This window comes from Leuresthes tenuis, unplaced genomic scaffold (genome assembly GCF_036924035.1).
Source record: "Leuresthes tenuis unplaced genomic scaffold, fLeuTen1.0.hap1 SCAF_23, whole genome shotgun sequence".
NCBI lineage: Eukaryota > Metazoa > Chordata > Actinopteri > Atheriniformes > Atherinopsidae > Leuresthes > Leuresthes tenuis.
The window spans coordinates 11,739,659-11,760,673 of record NW_027325377.1 but is presented as its reverse complement, the minus strand read 5'-3'; the positions used below and the strand labels follow the sequence as shown (position 1 = coordinate 11,760,673).

General features: G+C 43.0%; 1 non-coding gene and 1 pseudogene across 1 annotated transcript; one reads left to right on the top strand and one right to left on the bottom strand.

Moving 5' to 3' along the window:
- Nucleotides 1-10,757: 10,757 nt before the first annotated feature.
- Nucleotides 10,758-10,934, bottom strand: LOC140283392 (U2 spliceosomal RNA; annotated as a pseudogene).
- A 4,938-nt stretch (nucleotides 10,935-15,872) lies between these two features.
- Nucleotides 15,873-16,063, top strand: LOC140283276 (U2 spliceosomal RNA). Its single transcript, XR_011909986.1, has one exon. It is a non-coding gene; the product is annotated as a U2 spliceosomal RNA (small nuclear RNA).
- The last annotated feature ends 4,952 nt before the right edge of the window (nucleotides 16,064-21,015 follow it).

Below are 21,015 nucleotides of genomic sequence, written 5' to 3'. Positions count from 1 at the left end.
GCAAGAAGTAGGTTCGAATGCCCAACCATACATCAACAAAAGCAGGAGTGGATGTGTTTGGCTACAAGAAGGTTTGAATGTCCGAGCATAGTTTGCAAAAAGCGGGTAAGAAAAGGTGCGAATGCCCGACAATGTATGATCAAAAGAGGGAGTGGAGGTTTTCGGCTACAAGAAGGTTTGAATGTCCAACCATAGTTTGTAAAAAGCGGGTAAGAAAAGGTGCGAATTCCCGAACATACACCATCAAAAGAGGGAGCGGAGGTGTTCCGCTGTAAGATGGTGCGAATGTCCGACCATAGTTGGTAAAAAGCGGGTAAGAAAAGGTTCGAATGCCCGAATATATACCATCATAAGCGGAAGCGGAGGTGTTCGGCTGCAAGAAGGTGTGAATGTCCGACCAAAGTTTGTAAAAAGCAGTTAAGAAAAGGTTCGAATATCCAACCAAACATAATCAAAAGTGGGAGCAGAGCTGTTCGACTGCAAGTAGGTGTGAATTTCCACCCATAATTCCTGAAAAATGGGTAAGAAAAGGTGCGAATGCCCAACCATACATCATCAAAAGAAGAAGTGGATGTGTTCTGCTACAAGAAGGTTTGAATGTCCGACCATAGCTTGTAAAAAGTGGGTAAGAAAAAGTTCGAATGCTCGAACATACACCATCAAAATTGGAAGCGGAGGTGTTCCGCTGTAAGACGGTGTGAATGTCCGACCATAATTGGTAAAAAGCGGGTAAGAAAAGGTTAAAATACCCGACTGTACACAATCAATAGCGGGAGCGGAGTTGTTCGGCTACAAGAAGGTGTGAAAGTCCGACCATGGTTTGTAAAACGCGGGTAAGACAAGGTGCGAATGCCCGACAATGTATGATCAAAAGAGGGAGCGGAGGTGTTCGGCTGCAAGGTCTGAATTTCCAACCATAATTTGTAAACACCGTTGAAGAAAAGCCTCGAAAGCCCGACTATACACCATCAAAAGCGGGAGCAGAGGTGTTCAGCTGCAAGAAGGTCTGAATGTCCACCAATAATTACTGAGAAATGGATAAGAAAAGGTGTGAATGCCCAACTATACATCATCACAAGCAGAAGTGGATGTGTTCGGCCACAAGAAGGTTTGAATGTCCGACCATAGTTTGTAAAAGGCGGGTAAGAAAAGGTTTGAATGCCCGAACATACACAATCAAAAGAGGGAGCGGAGGTGTTTCGCTGCAAGAAGGTGTGAATGTCCGACCATAGTTTGTAAAAAGCGGGTAAGAAAAGGTTCGAATGCCAGAACATACACCATCAAAAGAGGGAGCGGAGGTGTTCCGCTGTAAGAAGGTGTGAATGTCCGACCATAGTTGGTAAAAAGCGGGTAAGAAAAGGTTAAAATACCCGACTCTACACAATCAATAGCGGGAGCGGAGTTGTTCGGCTAAAAGAAGGTGTGAAAGTCCGACCATGGTTTGTAAAAAGCGGGTAAGAAAAGGTTCGAATGCAAAAATACACACCATCAAAAGCGGAAGCCGAGGTGTTCGGCTGCAAGTAGGTGTGAATGTCCACCCATAATTAATGAAAAGCGGGCAAGAAGTAGGTTCGAATGCCCAACCATACATCAACAAAAGCAGGAGTGGATGTGTTTGGCTACAAGAAGGTTTGAATGTCCGAGCATAGTTTGTAAAAAGCGGGTAAGAAAAGGTGCGAATGCCCGACAATGTATGATCAAAAGAGGGAGTGGAGATTTTCAGCTACAAGAAGGTTTGAATGTCCAACCATAGTTTGTAAAAAGCGGGTAAGAAAAGGTGCGAATGCCCGAAAATACACCATCAAAAGAGGGAGTGGAGGTGTTCCGCTGTAAGATGGTGCGAATGTCCGACCATAGTTGGTAAAAAGCGGGTAAGAAAAGGTTCGAATGCCCGAATATATACCATCAAAAGCGGAAGCGGAGGTGTTCGGCTGCAAGAAGGTGTGAACGTCCGACCAAAGTTTGTAAAAAGCAGGTAAGAAAAGGTTCGAATATCCAACCAAACATAATCAAAAGTGGGAGCAGAGCTGTTCGACTGCAAGTAGGTGTGAATGTCCACCCATAATTCCTGAAAAATGGGTAGGAAAAGGTGCGAATGCCCGAACATACACCATCAAAAGAGGGAGCGGAGGTGTTCCGCTGCAAGAAGGTGTGAATGTCCGAGCATAGTTTGTAAAAAGCGGGTAAGAAAAGGTTCGAATGCCCGAACATACACCATCAAAAGAGGGAGCGGAGGTGTTCCGCTGCAAGAAGGTGTGAATGTCCGAGCATAGTTTGTAAAAAGCGGGTAAGAAAAGGTTCGAATGCCCGAACATACACCATCAAAAGAGGGAGCGGAGGTGTTCCGCTGTAAGAAGGTGTGAATGTCCAACCATAGTTGGTAAAAAGCGGGTAAGAAAAGGTTAAAATAACCGACTCTACACAATCAATAGCGGGAGCGGAGTTGTTCGGCTAAAAGAAGGTGTGAAAGTCCGACCATGGTTTGTAAAAAGAGGGCAAGAAGTAGGTTCGAATGCCCAACCATACATCAACAAAAGCAGGAGTGGATGTGTTTGGCTACAAGAAGGTTTGAATGTCCGAGCATAGTTTGTAAAAAGCGGGTAAGAAAAGGTGCGAATGCCCGACAATGTATGATCAAAAGAGGGAGTGGAGATTTTCAGCTACAAGAAGGTTTGAATGTCCAACCATAGTTTGTAAAAAGCGGGTAAGAAAAGGTGCGAATGCCCGAAAATACACCATCAAAAGAGGGAGTGGAGGTGTTCCGCTGTAAGATGGTGCGAATGTCCGACCATAGTTGGTAAAAAGCGGGTAAGAAAAGGTTCGAATGCCCGAATATATACCATCAAAAGCGGAAGCGGAGGTGTTCGGCTGCAAGAAGGTGTGAACGTCCGACCAAAGTTTGTAAAAAGCAGGTAAGAAAAGGTTCGAATATCCAACCAAACATAATCAAAAGTGGGAGCAGAGCTGTTCGACTGCAAGTAGGTGTGAATGTCCACCCATAATTCCTGAAAAATGGGTAAGAAAAGGTGCGAATGCCCAACCATACATCATCAAAAGAAGAAGTGGATGTGTTCTGCTACAAGAAGGTTTGAATGTCCGACCATAGTTTGTAAAAAGTGGGTAAGAAAAAGTTCGAATGCCCGAACATACACCATCAAAAGAGGGAGCGGAGGTGTTCCGCTGCAAGAAGGTGTGAATGTCCGAGCATAGTTTGTAAAAAGCGGGTAAGAAAAGGTTCGAATGCCCGAACATACACCATCAAAAGAGGGAGCGGAGGTGTTCCGCTGTAAGAAGGTGTGAATGTCCAACCATAGTTGGTAAAAACCGGGTAAGAAAAGGTTAAAATAACCGACTCTACACAATCAAAAGCGGAAGCCGAGGTGTTCGGCTGCAAGTAGGTCTGAATGTCCACCCATAATTAATGAAAAGCGGGCAACAAGTAGGTTCGAATGCCCAACCATACATCAACAAAAGCAGGAGTGGATGTGTTTGGCTACAAGAAGGTTTGAATGTCCGAGCATAGTTTGCAAAAAGCGGGTAAGAAAAGGTGCGAATGCCCGACAATGTATGATCAAAAGAGGGAGTGGAGGTTTTCGGCTACAAGAAGGTTTGAATGTCCAACCATAGTTTGTAAAAAGCGGGTAAGAAAAGGTGCGAATTCCCGAACATACACCATCAAAAGAGGGAGCGGAGGTGTTCCGCTGTAAGATGGTGCGAATGTCCGACCATAGTTGGTAAAAAGCGGGTAAGAAAAGGTTCGAATGCCCGAATATATACCATCATAAGCGGAAGCTGAGGTGTTCGGCTGCAAGAAGGTGTGAACGTCCGACCAAAGTTTGTAAAAAGCAGTTAAGAAAAGGTTCGAATATCCAACCAAACATAATCAAAAGTGGGAGCAGAGCTGTTCGACTGCAAGTAGGTGTGAATTTCCACCCATAATTCCTGAAAAATGGGTAAGAAAAGGTGCGAATGCCCAACCATACATCATCAAAAGAAGAAGTGGATGTGTTCTGCTACAAGAAGGTTTGAATGTCCGACCATAGCTTGTAAAAAGTGGGTAAGAAAAAGTTCGAATGCTCGAACATACACCATCAAAATTGGAAGCGGAGGTGTTCCGCTGTAAGACGGTGTGAATGTCCGACCATAATTGGTAAAAAGCGGGTAAGAAAAGGTTAAAATACCCGACTGTACACAATCAATAGCGGGAGCGGAGTTGTTCGGCTACAAGAAGGTGTGAAAGTCCGACCATGGTTTGTAAAACGCGGGTAAGACAAGGTGCGAATGCCCGACAATGTATGATCAAAAGAGGGAGCGGAGGTGTTCGGCTGCAAGGTCTGAATTTCCAACCAATAATTACTGAAAAATGGGTAAGAAAAGGTGTGAATGCCCAACTATACATCATAAAAAGCAGAAGTGGATGTGTTCGGCTGCAAGAAGGTGTGAATGTCCGAGCATAGTTTGTAAAAAGTGGGTAAGAAAAGGTTCGAATGCCAAAATATACACCATCAAAAACGGAAGCCGAGGTGTTCGGCTGCAAGTAGGTGTGAATGTCAGATCATAATTTGCAAAAAGCTGATGAGAAAGGTGTGAATGACCGACAATAATTACTGAAAAATGTGTTAGAAAAGGTAAGAATGCCGGACTATTCATCATCAAAAGCAGAGAAGAGGTGTTCGGATGCAAGAAGCTGTGAATGTCCAGCCATAATTACTCAAAAACGGGTAAGAAAAGGTAGTATTGCCAGACCATAAATGATCAAAACAGGGAGCGGAGGTGTTCCGCTGTAAGAAGGTGTGAATGTCCGACCATAATTGGTAAAAAGCGGGTAAGAAAAGGTTAAAATACCCGACTGTACACAATCAATAGCGGGAGCGGAGTGGTTTGGCTACTAAAAGGTGTGAAAGTCCGACCATACATCCTCAAAAGCAGAACTGGATGTGTTCGGCTACAAGAAGGTTTGAATGTCTGACCATAGTTTGTAAAAAGCGGGTAAGAAAAGGTTCGAATGCCAAAACATACACCATCAAAAGAGGGAGCGGAGGTGTTCCGCCATAAGAAGGTGTGAATGTCCGACCGTAGTTGGTAAAAAGCGGGTAAGAAAAAGTTCGAATGGCCAACCATACATCATCAAAAGCAGGACTGGATGTGTTCGGCTACAAGGTTTGAATGTCCGAGCATAGTTTGTTAAAAGCGGGTAAGAAAAAGTGCGAATGCCCGAACATACACCATCAAAAGAGGGAGCGGAGGTGTTCCGCCATAAGAAGGTGTGAATGTCCGACCGTAGTTGGTAAAAAGCGGGTAAGAAAAGGTTAAAATGGCCGTCTGTACACAATCAATAGCGGGAAGGGATGTGTTCGGCTACAAGAAGGTGTGAAAGTCCGACCATGTTTTGTAAAAAGCGGTTAAGAAAAGGTGTGAATGCCCGACAATGTATGATCAAAAGAGGGAGCGGAGGTTTTCGGCTGCAAGAAGGTCTGAATGTCCAACCATAATTTGTAAAAACCAGGGAAGAAAAGGCTCGGAAGCCCGACTATACACCATCAAAAGCGGGAGCAGAGGTGTTCAGCTGCAAGAAGGTCTCAATGTCCATCAATAATTGCTAAAAAACATGAAAGAAAATTTTCGAATATCAAACCGCACATGATCATATGCGGGAGAGGAGGTGTTCAGCTGCAAGAAGGTGTGAATGTCCACCCATAATTCCTGAAAAATGGGTAAAAAAAGGTGCGAATGCCCAACCATACATCATCAAAAGCAGGTGTGAATGTCAGATCATAATTTGCAAAAACCTGATGAGAAATGGTGAGAATGCCCGACTATACACCATCAAATGCGGGAGCGGAGGTGTTCGGCTGTGAGTAGGTGTGAATGTCCGACCATACTTGCTGAAAAATATGACAAAGCAGTTTTCACTTGGTTTGAGTGATACCAAAGAAAAACACTAAACCTTTAGGAAATCCTTCACTCAAACCAAGTGAAAACTGCTTTGTCATATTTTTCAGCAAGTATGGTCGGACATTCACACCTACTCACAGCCGAACACCTCCGCTCCCGCATTTGATGGTGTATAGTCGGGCATTCTCACCATTTCTCATCAGGTTTTTGCAAATTATGATCTGACATTCACACCTGCTTTTGATGTTGTATGGTTGGGCATTCGCACCTTTTTTTACCCATTTTTCAGGAATTATGGCTGGACATTCACACCATCTTGCAGCTGAACACCTCCTCTCCCGCATATGATCATGTGCGGTTTGATATTCGAAAATTTTCTTTCATGTTTTCTAGCAATTATTGATGGACATTGAGACCTTCTTGCAGCTGAACACCTCTGCTCCCGCTTTTGATGGTGTATAGTCGGGCTTTCGAGCCTTTTCTTCCCCGGTTTTTACAAATTATGGTTGGACATTCAGACCTTCTTGCAGCCAAAAACCTCCGCTCCCTCTTTTGATCATACATTGTCGGGCATTCGCACCTTTTCTTAACCACTTTTTACAAAACATGGTTGGACTTTCACACTTTCTTGTAGCCGAACACATCCCTTCCCGCTATTGATTGTGTACAGTCGGGTATTTTAACCTTTTCTTACCCGCTTTTTACCAACTACGGTCGGACATTCACACCTTCTTATGGCGGAACACCTCCGCTCCCTCTTTTGATGGTGTAGGTTCGGGCATTCGAACCTTTTCTTACCCGCTTTTTACAAACTATGCTCGGACATTCAAACCTTCTTGTAGCCGAACACATCCAGTCCTGCTTTTGATGATGTATGGTTGGGCATTCGCACCTTTTTTTTTACCCATTTTTGAGGAATTATGGGTGGACATTCACACCTTCTTGCACCTGAACACCTCCTCTCCCACTTATGATCATGTGCGGTTGGATATTCGAACATTTTTTTTCATGTTTTCTAGCAATTATTGATGGACATTCAGACCTTCTTGCAGCTGAACACCTCCGCTCCCGCTTTTGATGGTGTATAGTGGGGCTTCCGAGCCTTTTCTTCCCCGGTTTTTACAAATTATGGTTGGACATTTAGACCTTCTTGCAGCCGAAAACCTCCGTTCCCTCTTTTGATCATACATTGTCCGGCATTCGCACCTTTTCTTACCCGCTTTTTACAAACCATGGTCGGACTTTCACACCTTTTAGTAGCCAAACAACTCCGCTCCCGCTATTGATTGTGTACAGTCGGGTATTTTAACCTTTTCTTACCCGCTTTTTACCAATTATGGTGGGACATTCACACCTTCTTACAGCGGAACACCTCCACTCCCTGTTTTGATCATTTATGGTCTGGCAATACTACCTTTTCTTACCCGTTTTTGAGTTATTATGGCTGGACATTCACAGCTTCTTGCAGCCGAACACCTCTTCTCCCGCTTTTGATGATGACTGGTCCGGCATTCTTACCTTTTCTAACACATTTTTCAGCAATTATTGTTGGTCATTCACACCTTTCTCATCAGCTTTTTACAAATTATGATCTGACATTCACACCTACTTGCAGCCGAACACCTCGGCTTCCGCTTTTGATGGTGTATATTTTGGCATTCGAACCTTTTCTTACCCGCTTTTTACAAACCATGGTCGGACTTTCATACCTTCTTTTAGCCGAACAACTCCGCTCCCGCTATTGATTGTGTAGAGTTGGGTATTTTAGCCTTTTCTTACCCGCTTTTTACCAACTATGGTCGGACATTCACACCTTCTTACAGCGGAACACCTCCGCTCCCTCTTTTGATGGTGTATGTTCTGGCATTCGAACCTTTTCTTACCCACTTTTTACAAACTATGCTCGGACATTCACACCTTCTTGCAGTGAAACACCTCCGCTCCCTCTTTTGATTGTGTATGTTCGGGCATTCGAACCTTTTCTTACCCGCCTTTTACAAACTATGGTCGGACATTCAAACCTTCTTGTGGCCGAACACATCCACTTCTGCTTGTGATGATGTATAGTTGGGCATTCACACCTTTTCTTACCCATTTTTCAGTAATTATTGGTGGACATTCAGACCTTCTTGCAGCTGAACACCTCCGCTCCCGCTTTTGATGGTGTATAGTCGGGCTTTCGAGCCTTTTCTTCAACGGTGTTTACAAATTATGGTTGGAAATTCAGACCTTGCAGCCGAAACACTCCGCTCCCTCTTTTGATCATACATTGTCGGGTATTCGCACCTTGTCTTACCCGCTTTTTACAAACCATGGTCGGACTTTCACACCTTCTTGTAGCCGAACAACTCCGCTCCCGCTATTGATTGTGTACAGTCCGGTTTTTTAACCTTTTCTTACCCGCTTTTTACCAACTATGGTCGGACATTCGCAGCATCTTACAGCGGAACACCTCCGCTCCCTCTTTTGATGGTGTATGTTCGGGCATTCGAACTTTTTCTTACCCGCTTTTTACAAACTATGGTCGGACATTCAAACCTTCTTGTAGCAGAACACATCCACTTCTTCTTTTGATGATGTACGGTTGGGCATTCGCACCTTTTCTTACCCATTTTTCAGGAATTATGGGTGGACATTCACACCTACTTGCAGTCGAACAGCTCTGCTCCCACTTTTGATTATGTTTGGTTGGATATTCGAACCTTTTCTTAACTGCTTTTTACAAACTTTGGTCGGACGTTCACACCTTCTTGCAGCCGAACACCTCCGCTTCCGCTTTTGATGGTATATATTCGGGCATTCGAACCTTTTCTTACCCACTTTTTACCAACTATGGTCGGACATTCACACCGTCTTTCAAGTGTAACACCTCCGCTCCCTCTTTTGATGGTGTATGTTCGGGCATTCGCACCTTTTCTTACCCGCTTTTTACAAACTATGGTCGTACATTCAAACCTTGTAGCCGAAAACCTCCACTCCCTCTTTTGATCATACTTTGTCGGGCATTCGCACCTTTTCTTACCCGCTTTTTACAAACTATGCTCGGACATTCAAACCTTCTTGTATCCAAACACATCCACTCCTGCTTTTGTTGATGTATGGTTGGGCATTCGAACCTACTTGTTGCCCGCTTTTCATTAATTATGGGTGGACATTCACACCTTGTCACAGCCAAACACCTCCGCTCCCTGTTTTGATCATGTATGGTTGGACATTCGCACCTTTTCTCACCCGCTTTTTGCAAACTATTGTCGGCCATTCACAGCTTCCTCTCCACCATACTTGTATGGTGGGATATTCACACCCACTTGCATCCGAAGATCTCCGCCCCCACTTTTGTTGATATTTAGTCGGTCATTCACACCTTACCCGTTTTCTTGCCGCCAAACACCTCTGATCTCGCTTTTGATGATGTAAGATTGGGCATTCAGACCTTGCTTTTCCTGCTTTTCACCAACTATAGATGGACATTCACACCTTCTTGCAGCCGAACACTTCCGCTCCACCTTTTAGGTTTCTATCACACCTTTTTTTTCACCGCATTTTATAGATTATGGTTGGAAATTCTCAACCACTCATCCGAAGACCTCTCCTCCCGCTTTTGTTAATATATTTGAACTTTAGTCAGACATTCACACCTACTTGTAGCCGAACACCACCTCTCTAGCTTTTGATGAGGTATGGTCCGGGATTCTTACCGTTTCTAACACATTTTTCAGCAATTATGGTAGGATATTCACACCTTCTTGCAGCTGAACACCTCCTCTCCCACTTATGATCATGTGCGGATTGATTTTCGAAAATTTTCTTTCATGTTTTCTAGCAATTAATTATGGACATTTAGACCTTCTTGCAGCTGAACACCTCCGCTCCCGCTTTTGATCATACATTGTCAGGCATTCGCACCTTGTCTTACCCGCTTTTTACAAACTTTAGTCGAACATTCACACCTTTTTGCAGCCGAACACAGTTTTTTGCAGCCGAATTTGGGCATTCGCACCTTTTCATACCCACTTTTTACCAACTATGGTCGGACATTCACACCGTCTTACAGCGGAACACCTCCGCTCCCTCTTTTGATGGTGTATGTTCGGGCATTCGAACCTTTTCTTACCCGCTTTTTACAAACTATGCTCGGACATTCAAACCTTCTTGTAGCCAAACACATCCACTCCTGCTTTTGATGATGTATGGTATGGCATTCGAACCTACTTGTTGCCCGCTTTTCATTAATTATGGGTGGACATTCACACCTTGTCGCAGCCAAACACCCTGTTTCGATCATGTATGGTTGGACATTCGCACCTTTTCTCACCCGCTTTTTGCAAACTATGGTCGGCCATTCACAGCTTCCTCTCCACCATACTTGTATGGTGGGATATTCACACCCACTTGCATCCGAAGACCTCCGCCCCCACTTTTGTTGATATTTAGTCGGTCATTCGCACCTTACCCGCTTTTGGCAAACTATGGCCTTCTTGCAGCCAAAAACCTCTGATCTCGCTTTTGATGATGTAAGGTTGGGCATTCAGACCTTGCTTCACCTGCTTTTCACCAAATATAGTCGGACATTCACACCTTCTTGCAGCCGAACACTTCCGCTCCACCTTTTAGTTTTCTATGGGGCATTCACACCTTTATTTTCACCGCATTTTATAAAAACACCACAGGAACACCGTATTGAGGCTTTGTTCTGACCGCTCATTCGGTGTCGCGTTTCTTTCAAGCATTTCTCCTGGTTAGCCCGCACTCAGCTCGCTCCCAGAGCCGTGTTAAAGTCTACTTCGCATTCACTCTCTTTTCTCAGCAGACTAAAAGAAACTTCCATCCTGCACCGCTGTTAGCTTTTTCACAAGAGCAGAGGAGAGCGCACCGTTCCCAGCGGCACTGCAGTACCGGGTCGATGCTTGGAGTGAACGGAGCAAGCTCCTTTTTCAACTCCTATTGATAAAAATCCATTTAATATGTAGTCCTTGCATAGACATATCACATATTAAACTGATAAGTACAGATGGATTATGTGCAATTAGTAAAGAGAGTAGAGGACGATCTCTCTCGTTGGAAGTCCTTACCTATATCACTTATGGGGAGAGTTACAACCATTAAAATGATGATACTACCAAAAGTTAACTATTTGTTCTCAATGATCCCCATAAAACCATCTGCTATTTGGTTTAAGTCACTAGATTCATGCATCTCCAAATTTCTGTGGAAAAACAAACCACCACGTATTAGTTTAAAAACCCTACAGAAGACCAAGGACAGTGGTGGATTAGATTTACCTCATTTTCAGCACTATTCCTTAGCCAATAGGTTACAATATATATCAAAATGGTTTAAACCTTGTTGTTGTCACAGTTCCCAGAGACGTTGTAATCGTTGAGGATTCTATATTCACCCCCTCATTAGAGGCACGTGTTGCAGATTGATGACACTGAATCTTCTTCTCTGTTCATTGCTGGCATCATTCCCAGCATCGTAAGTGTTCGTGGTATTGTTAGCCTCTTCTTCTGGATCTTGATATCGAGCATCCTTTTGTATTTCTGGTTTGTAAGTCCTCTCTCTTCGTTCACCGGAGTCTTCGTCTCTTTGTCCTTGAGTTTGGTGATTTTTTCTTCTTTTGATGCCTTGACACAGTGTGACAGGTGATACCACATGGGAGATCCTTTAACTTGGACTGCTGTCCCTGTGCTGCGAAATGGCTGTGCTGCTCAAATGGTCTCTCCTTCATCATATACACAGTTATTTATACATCACCTTCCACCATGAAGCGTTGTCCCTTTTTGTTTCTCTCTTTGTTCTTAAAATGCTGTTATAAATGTCTAAACCAATCCATTAAACTAGATCATTTTGGCAGTAAAGCGATCTACAATGTGCTTGGTCGCAAAGCTGCTCATCTGTGGTAAACAGCTCTTCAGAAAGGCATTCTTCAATTGATTTCACTCATTTTATGTAATAATTTTGTGATTTCCTACAAAACTATACTTCTTCTCCCATCTGTCTGAGTATTTAATATTGTCTGGGTCCCGTTAAAACATGTATTTTTCCCATCTAATTCCTTGTTTGCTTTAAAACAAGTATTCCCCATTTTCTATCCCTTCAGTAGCCAACCAGTTTGTATGGAGTACACTGGAGCAACTTGACTGATCAGTAAAACACTGCTTTTGTTGTCACCGCAAGGCTTCCCCCGTCGGTTGTTTCACTGAGACACTACTGAGTAACTACAACTCAACACAGTTTATACACATAACATTCATATACATACTAACAAACAAACAAACAATAATTTATCGCAATTTTCTCATCTCTGTTTGAACGTACACCCAGGTAAATATTCCTGTAGTCTTCTCATACCGACTATGGACCCATTCATTGTTTAACTTCACTGTTTTGCAAATCCTAATTGAATATTACACATTGACATTGAACTTTACTGGATAAGCAGGTCTTCATTGCATTCAGCAGCCTATATGTGAGCATTTATGTGTAAGCTGTTCTTCTTTGCATTTATCAGCAGCAAGCAATTCTTCACTGCACATGCATATGTAAATAGTAAAACAATTCCAATGTGTTAGCGAAACCTTCTATATCACAGTGGTTTCTAAGGTCTATTTTAAGTTCTTTGCCATCAGTGAGATGACATTGTTTACAAAGTGTGTCAAATTATCACTGAAGATCTTTTCAGGAATTTCAAATCTAGAAATGAGTTATTTTACGCGTGATTTTGCTACTGAGAGTGCATCTGCTTGTGCACATGGAAATATTTCAGACCATTTGGTAAAAACCTCTGTTGTCACTGAGCAGAATCGTTTCCCTTAACATTAATTTAGTTCAATGAAATCTACAAAATAATGAAATAATGAAATCCAAACAAATATGTTGAAAAAGATACACTGGCTTAGGGAATTATCTTCGTTTTGGTCTTAGATTGCCCTGTGGAATGTATTTTGCACATATTTGACCTGCTAGACAAAACTTTATTCATTTATTTATTCTAAAAAAATGTTTTTAATAATTAGTAAAACCATATGCTGTAAAAACCTGGTTCATTATTGCTTCCATCCCTCCTGTTGAGACATGACATGGTCCGTGGCTCAATACTGCAGCATATTTAAACAAATTCTTTGGCAGTATGGTTTTCCTTCCGGTCATTCATACGAGTCTATTGTAGATGGCAATTGAATAACATCTAATAATGCTAAAATATTTGTAGTTTATACATTTAGCTGTGGATGTCAACATACCTGTTTTCCCAATGCTGTGTTAACACATGTACAGTTGAGAAGGCATACTGACTGTCAGTGTAAACGTTAACAACCTTTTTGTTATTTAATTTACAAGCTTCAGTTAAAGCTACCAATTCGACTGCTTGAACAGAGTAATTTTTTGGTAGTGGTTGTTTTAAGAAAACTTCAGTTTCTGTTACTACTGCAAATCCTGTAGCATTTGTGCCATCAGGGTTTTTTTCCTTGATCTGTTGAATAAATATAGTTATTTCTGCATTTTCATAACGTATATCAGTTAAGTCTGGCCTGGGTAAAACACTGATGGTTATTTCTGGCTTTCCATCTGTGGGGTAGGTAGCAGTGTGGATGGATTAAGTGTAGCACATCTCTCGACAACAAGGTGTGGCTGTGAAAGAAGAACTGTTATGTAGGAGAGATGTCTGGTAAAGATATTTTGTTAAGTAACCATATCACAGCCACTGCATGAGGTACCTTAAGTGTTAATGGGTGAAATAACACCATTATTGTTGATGCCTGCACTGCCAATGGCTTCTGGCCATTGATTCAAAAGTACGATCTCGTCCCTTTTTCCCCCTTTCAGTGGACACTGGCCCCTAATTACCGCAATTCAGCAGGGGGTCTTTCATTAGGAGTACTGTGCACGGTTTCAGCTCCGACCCTGGACAGCGGAAAAAACGTTGAGATCTGGTTTGAGGACCCAATTGTTGAGAAAAGTCTCTCAATGAGACTCAGAGTTGCTGGAGTCAGTTAATGCAAAGGTTTAATCTTGCAGCAAGTTCAAGAATGTGTGTGTGTATGGGTGTATGTGTGCGAACGTGTGTGAGTTTGTGTGTGTGAGAGTTTAAAGAACCTGTTATCCACAGGCAGGCCTTAACTAGTATGGCACGGGTCCAGCCTGTCTCATCTTTTTTGGAAGGTCCAGCGCTCGGCCGTAACCCTTCTGTCTGTTTGGACTCTCACATACATTCGGTTAATCATAGAAAAACGAGAACAAAACTTTTTAGCCCCTTAAATTCATAAAACAGACATGGTGCAGTTATTTCCATTCTAGAAAATAAGAGTAATCACCACCATTCCTATAAATTCTGGATATTCTAACAATCTGAATCTTTTTTAAATGTTCGATGAAGCCCTTTGCTGTTCTGTTTAGAGACTCAGCTGATCATAAACCAAGTTTTGCTCTTGAACCAAGCTTCTAAACTCTTCACCTTTTTCATTTCTCAGTTAGTATTCACTTTAAAACTGATTAAAAGAAAAATTAAATGAATGCCTATCAACAAATGTGGGATCTAAACTCTAGTGCTTCCTCTAAAATAATTTCCTTTCTCAATTCAGAAATGTGTGTGTGTAAGTCACAACACCCGTGACACCAAAACGGCTTTCTTTTCTCTCTTTTCTCTACACTCTGCACTGTGAGCACACACAACAAATCAGAAAGGCTTTTTTCTCTCTTTTCTACATTATGGACTGTGGGGACACAAAACCGCTCTCTCTTTTTTTTTTTTTTTGATTGTGTGCCAGGGCGTTGTCTCACGTATTAGATTATGCTTAAGATACGAATGAGTTTATCAGTCACATCAGAATCCATACATACTGATCCTCCCGTAATAAAATGGTCGGATCTTATCAAACACACTTTGTTTCTTGTGACAAGTCAGCGAAACAGCGTATACACGTCAAGACACTGAATCAAGTTTGCCACAAGAACTCATAAGTTTGGCAGTATTGCTCTGCCGTCAGCAATCATACACCCATTTTATTTTCATGAGACATGTGCAGGCACCTGTTCATCTACTGTTCTATCACTATGAATTAGTTTATCTATTATCAATAAGGATACTTCTACAACTACTATTGTCAGTTGCTATATATGAATAAGTGGGTTGCTACTGAAAAGCATTAAGCATGTCACACAGCCCAAACATATAACATTTCAGGACACACCACACAGTTAACAACCACAGTGAAGCGTGTCAAAGCCCAAACATGTAACATTCAACAGGACACTTACACAACACATTCAAATCAAACAGTCAGACAACATACAAGAACCTATACCCCAGCCGGCATTGCTCCCTGCCTATTTTCCTACAACTCACTATGTGTGCGCACACCTTTATTCACAAACTCTTCAACTTATACTCTTTTACAGAAGCTGCTACAGCTCGATTGGCCAAATACCCTTAGATCCTATTTCGGTGAATTTGACATCTGCCTTGCATGTAACAGATTAGCGGTTTAGCAGTTTTAATTTAGTTTGAGTGAAGGAATTCATTTTATAGCAAAATCCGAAATCGTGAAGAACTCATGGAAGTAAGCTTATTCTCGGATTCCTGAATCTTTAGATTTGTTCTTTCTTTTACTGCAAAGTACAACGTTGAGCAGCACTAATGAGTTGTTTCTATTTTTGGCAGCCTTTACCTTTGCGGATGAAGCCCTTTCTGTCTGTGCAAAAGAAATCTTATTACTGTGCAGAGTGACTTCTCTGAGTAGAGTCGCCTTACTTGTTGCGACTGTGCCAATGTTCGAAGCTGGAGTGCAAAGTTGTTGCTTGAATGGTGCTCGCTGGAGCGTGCGGTAGTGTAAAGTTATACCATTTAAAAGGGCTGAAGAGTGCTCAGTGCAGCGGGTGGGCCGAGGTGCAAAGTGACACTATGGCCATAAAAAGAACACCGCTACAAGTGCGCATTGTGCCAGGAAGGGCCCTCGGACGTGAACCAGTGGACAGTTATCGCTTCTCGGCCTTTTGGCTAAGATCAAGTGTAGTATCTGTTCTTATCAGTTTAATGTCTGATGTGTCCTCTATGCGAGGACTACATATTAAATGGATTTGTATCAATAGGAGTTGAAAAAGGAGCATGCTCCGTTCACTCCAAGCATCGACCCGGTACTGTAGTGCCCCTGGGAACGGTGCGCTCTCCTCTGCTCTTGTGAAAAAGCAAACAGCGGTGCAGGATGGAAGTTTCAGGGAGCCCAAGATGAAACTTTCTTTTAGTCTGCTGAGAAAAGAGAGTGAATGCGAAGTAGACTTTAACACGGCTCTGGGAGCAAGCCGAGTGCGGGCTAACCAGGAGAATTGCTTGAAAGAAACGCGACACCGAATGAGCGGTCAGAACAAAGCCTCAATACGGTGTTCCTGTGGTGTTTTTATAAAATACGGTGAAAAAAAAGGTGTGAATGCCCCATAGAAAACTAAAAGGTGGAGCGGAAGTGTTCGGCTGCAAGAAGGTGTGAATGTCCGACTATATTTGGTGAAAAGCAGGTGAAGCAAGGTCTGAATGCCCAACCTTACATCATCAAAAGCGAGATCAGAGGTTTTTGGCTGCAAGAAGGCCATAGTTTGCCAAAAGTGGGTAAGGTGCGAATGACCGACTAAATATCAACAAAAGTGGGGGCGGAGGTCTTCGGATGCAAGTGGGTGTGAATATCCCACCATAGAAGTATGGTGGAGAGGAAGCTGTGAATGGCCGACCATAGTTTGCAAAAAGCGGGTGAGAAAAGGTGCGAATGTCCAACCATACATGATCAAAACAGGGAGCGGAGGTGTTTGGCTGCGACAAGGTGTGAATGTCCACCCATAATTAATGAAAAGCGGGCAACAAGTAGGTTCGAATGCCCAACCATACATCATCAAAAGCAGGAGTGGATGTGTTCGGCTACAAGAAGGTTTGAATGTCCGAGCATAGTTTGTAAAAAGCTGGTAAGAAAAGGTTCGAATGCCTGAACATACATCATCAAAAGCAGGACTGGATGTGTTCGGCTACAAGAAGGTTTGAATGTCCGACCATAGTTGGTAAAAAGTGGGTATGAAAAGGTTCGAATGCCCAAGTTCGGCTGAAAAAAACTGTGTTCGGCTGCAAAAAGGTGTGAATGTTTGACTAAAGTTTGTAAGACAAGGTTCGAATGCCTGACAATGTATGATCAAAAGCGGGAGCGGAGGTGTTCAGCTGCAAGAAGGTCTAAATGTCCATAATTAATTGCTAGAAAATATGAAAGAAAATTTTCGAAAATCAATCTGCACATGATCATAAGTGGGAGAGGAGGTGTTCAGCTGAAAGAAGGTGTGAATGTCCTACCATAATTGCTGAAAAATGTGTTAGAAACGGTAAGAATGCCGGACCATACATCATCAAAAGCTAGAGAGGTGGTGTTCGGCTGCAAGTAGGTGTGAATGTCTGACTAAAGTTCAAATATATTAACAAAAGCGGGAGGAGAGGTCTTCGGATGAGTGGTTGAGAATTTCCAACCATAATCTATAAAATGCGGTGAAAAAAAAGGTGTGATAGAAACCTAAAAGGTGGAGCGGAAGTGTTCGGCTGCAAGAAGGTGTGAATGTCCGTCTATAGTTGGTGAAAAGCAGGAAAAGCAAGGTCTGAATGCCCAATCTTACATCATCAAAAGCGAGATCAGAGGTGTTTGGCGGCAAGAAAACGGGTAAGGTGTGAACGACCGACTAAATATCAACAAAAGTGGGGGCGGAGGTCTTCGGATGCAAGTGGGTGTGAATATCCCACCATACAAGTATGGTGGAGAGGAAGCTGTGAATGTCCGACCATGGTTTGTAAAACGCGGGTAAGACAAGGTGCGAATGTCCGACAATGTATGATCAAAAGAGGGAGCGGAGGTGTTCGGCTGCAAGGTCTGAATTTCCAACCATAATTTGTAAACACCGTTGAAGAAAAGCCTCGAAAGCCCGACTATACACCATCAAAAGCGGGAGCAGAGGTGTTCAGCTGCAAGAAGGTCTGAATGTCCACCAATAATTACTGAAAAATGGGTAAGAAGAGGTGTGAATGCCCAACTATACATCATCAAAAGCAGAAGTGGATGTGTTCGGCCACAAGAAGGTTTGAATGTCCGACCATAGTTTGTAAAAGGCGGGTAAGAAAAGGTTTGAATGCCCGAACATACACAATCAAAAGAGGGAGCGGAGGTGTTTCGCTGCAAGAAGGTGTGAATGTCCGAGCATAGTTTGTAAAAAGCGGGTAAGAAAAGGTTCGAATGCCCGAACATACACCATCAAAAGAGGGAGCGGAGGTGTTCCGCTGTAAGAAGGTGTGAATGTCCAACCATAGTTGGTAAAAAGCGGGTAAGAAAAGGTTAAAATACCCGACTCTACACAATCAATAGCGGGAGCGGAGTTGTTCGGCTAAAAGAAGGTGTGAAAGTCCGACCATGGTTTGTAAAAAGCGGGTAAGAAAAGGTTCGAATGCAAAAATATACACCATCAAAAGCGGAAGCCGAGGTGTTCGGCTGCAAGTAGGTCTGAATGTCCACCCATAATTAATGAAAAGCGGGCAACAAGTAGGTTCGAATGCCCAACCATACATCAACAAAAGCAGGAGTGGATGTGTTTGGCTACAAGAAGGTTTGAATGTCCGAGCATAGTTTGTAAAAAGCGGGTAAGAAAAGGTGCGAATGCCCGACAATGTATGATCAAAAGAGGGAGTGGAGGTTTTCGGCTACAAGAAGGTTTGAATGTCCAACCGTAGTTTGTAAAAAGCGGGTAAGAAAAGGTGCGAATGCCCGAAAATACACCATCAAAAGAGGGAGCGGAGGTGTTCCGCTGTAAGATGGTGCGAATGTCCGACCATAGTTGGTAAAAAGCGGGTAAGAAAAGGTTCGAATGCCCGAATATATACCATCATAAGCGGAAGCGGAGGTGTTCGGCTGCAAGAAGGTGTGAACGTCCGACCAAAGTTTGTAAAAAGCAGTTAAGAAAAGGTTCAAAAGTGGGAGCAGAGCTGTTCGACTGCAAGTAGGTGTGAATTTCCACTCATAATTCCTGAAAAATGGGTAAGAAAAGGTGCGAATGCCCAACCATACATCATCAAAAGAAGAAGTGGATGTGTTCTGCTACAAGAAGGTTTGAATGTCCGACCATAGCTTGTAAAAAGTGGGTAAGAAAAAGTTCGAATGCTCGAACATACACCATCAAAATTGGGAGCGGAGGTGTTCCGCTGTAAGACGGTGTGAATGTCCGACCATAATTGGTAAAAAGCGGGTAAGAAAAGGTTAAAATACCCGACTGTACACAATCAATAGCGGGAGCGGAGTTGTTCGGCTACAAGAAGGTGTGAAAGTCCGACCATGGTTTGTAAAACGCGGGTAAGACAAGGTGCGAATGCCTGACAATGTATGATCAAAAGAGGGAGCGGAGGTGTTTGGCTGCAAGGTCTGAATTTCCAACCATAATTTGTAAACACCGTTGAAGAAAAGCCTCGAAAGCCCGACTATACACCATCAAAAGCGGGAGCAGAGGTGTTCAGCTGCAAGAAGGTCTGAATGTCCACCAATAATTACTGAGAAATGGGTAAGAAAAGGTGTGAATGCCCAACTATACATCATCACAAGCAGAAGTGGATGTGTGCGGCCACAAGAAGGTTTGAATGTCCGACCATAGTTTGTAAAAGGCGGGTAAGAAAAGGTTTAAATGCCCGAACATACACAATCAAAAGAGGGAGCGGAGGTGTTTCGCTGCAAGAAGGTGTGAATGTCCGAGCATAGTTTGTAAAAAGTGGGTAAGAAAAGGTTCGAATGCCAGAACATACACCATCAAAAGAGGGAGCGGAGGTTTTCCGCTGTAAGAAGGTGTGAATGTCCGACCATAGTTGGTAAAAAGCGGGTAAGAAAAGGTTCGAATGCCCGAATATATACCATCAAAAGCGGAAACGGAGGTGTTCGGCTGCAAGAAGGTGTGAACGTCCGACCAAAGTTTGTAAAAAGCAGTTAAGAAAAGGTTCGAATATCCAACCAAACATAATCAAAAGTGGGAGCAGAGCTGTTCGACTGCAAGTAGGTGTGAATGTCCACCCATAATTCCCGAAAAATGGGTAAGAAAAGGTGCGAATGCCCAACCATACATCATCAAAAGAAGAAGTGGATGTGTTCTGCTACAAGAAGGTTTGAAGGTCCGACCATAGTTTGTAAAAAGTGGGTAAGAAAAAGTTTGAATGCCCGAACATACACCATCAAAAGAGGGAGCGGAGGTGTTCCGCTGTAAGACGGTGTGAAAGTCCGACCATAATTGGTAAAAAGCGGGTAAGAAAAGGTTAAAATACCCGACTCTACACAATCAATAGCGGGAGCGGAGTTGTTCGGCTACAAGAAGGTGTGAAAGTCCGACCATGGTTTGTAAAACGCGGGTAAGACAAGGTGCGAATGCCCGACAATGTATGATCAAAAGAGGGAGCGGAGGTGTTCGGCTGCAAGGTCTGAATTTCCAACCAATAATTACTGAAAAATGGGTAATAAAAGGTGTGAATGCCCAACTATACATCATAAAAAGCAGAAGTGGATGTGTTCGGCCACAAGAAGGTTTGAATGTCCGACCATAGTTTGTAAAAAGCGGGTAAGAAAAGGTTCGAATGCCCGAACATACACAATCAAAAGAGGGAGCGGAGGGGTTTCGCTGCAAGAAGGTGTGAATGTCCGAGCATAGTTTGTAAAAAGTGGGTAAGAAAAGGTTCGAATGCCAAAATATACACCATCAAAAACGGAAGCCGAGGTGTTCGGCTGCAAGTAGGTGTGAATGTCAGATCATAATTTGCAAAAAGCTGATGAGAAAGGTGTGAATGACCGACAATAATTACTGAAAAATGTGTTAGAAAAGTTAAGAATGCCGGACTATTCATCATCAAAAGCAGAGAAGAGGTGTTCGGATGCAAGAAGCTGTGAATGTCCAGCCATAATTACTCAAAAACGGGTAAGAAAAGGTAGTATTGCCAGACCATAAATGATCAAAACAGGGAGCGGAGGTGTTCCGCTGTAAGAAGGTGTGAATGTCCGACCATAATTGGTAAAAAGCGGGTAAGAAAAGGTTAAAATACCCGACTGTACACAATCAATAGCGGGAGCGGAGTTGTTTGGCTAC